The sequence below is a fragment of the Enhydra lutris genome, unplaced genomic scaffold (assembly GCF_002288905.1).
Source record: "Enhydra lutris kenyoni isolate GAN:26980312 unplaced genomic scaffold, ASM228890v2 scaffoldscaffold21, whole genome shotgun sequence".
NCBI lineage: Eukaryota > Metazoa > Chordata > Mammalia > Carnivora > Mustelidae > Enhydra > Enhydra lutris.
The window spans coordinates 31,494,361-31,495,199 of record NW_019154105.1 but is presented as its reverse complement, the minus strand read 5'-3'; the positions used below and the strand labels follow the sequence as shown (position 1 = coordinate 31,495,199).

General features: G+C 42.9%; 1 long non-coding RNA gene across 1 annotated transcript in view; it reads right to left on the bottom strand.

The window, feature by feature from the left end:
* Window positions 1-556: 556 nt before the first annotated feature.
* The window catches only part of LOC111149260, an 865-nt gene continuing 582 nt past the window's right edge, over window positions 557-839 (bottom strand). Inside the window, exon 2 of the long non-coding RNA XR_002640754.1 lies at window positions 557-827. This is a non-coding gene — a long non-coding RNA (uncharacterized LOC111149260). The remainder of the gene's footprint in view (window positions 828-839) is intronic.

The window sequence follows — 839 nt, the reverse complement described above, 5'->3', positions numbered from 1 at the left end:
TTAAATTTTAGGCTTTGTATTGTGAGGTTAAGTTCTAGTGCCAGGATGAAACCTAAGATGGTTACGGCGAGGGCTATTATTTTGAGATAATGAGGCATAGTTATCTGTGGGATGGTGGTGGGTGTGATGTTGTAGGAGATTAGGAATCCTGCGAAGATACTCCCGAGTAGAAGACGTTTAATGGAATTGATTAGGAGTGGATTATTCTCGTTGATTACGATGGTAGGGTTGAAGCGGGGTTGTCCTAGGAGTGCGAAGAATAGGATTCGAGTGCTGTAGGCAGCTGTTATAGAGGTGGCAACGAGGGTAATTAGAAGGGCTCAGGCGTTGGTATATGACGTGTTAGCGGTCTCGATAATTAGATCTTTAGAGTAAAATCCTGTTAGGAAGGGCATTCCTGTGAGTGCTAGGCTTCCGACAATTAGGGAAGTAGTGGTAAATGGAAGAGCTTTGAATAGTCCTCCTATTTTTCGGATGTCTTGTTCATCATTTAGGTTGTGGATAATTGATCCGGAGCACATGAATAATATGGCTTTGAAGAATGCGTGTGTGCAGATATGGAGAAACGCTAGGTAGGGCTGATTGATGCCGATGGTTACGATTATTAGTCCGAGTTGGCTTGAAGTGGAGAAAGCAATAATTTTTTTTGATGTCGTTTTGTGTTAGGGCACAAATTGCTGTAAATAGGGTTGTGATTGCTCCTAGACACAGTGTGATGGTTTGAATTGTTTTGTTATGTTCTATTAGGGGATGGAATCGGATTAGCAGAAATACTCCTGCCACAACCATAGTGCTTGAATGCAGTAGGGCTGATACAGGGGTTGGACCTTCTATGGCCG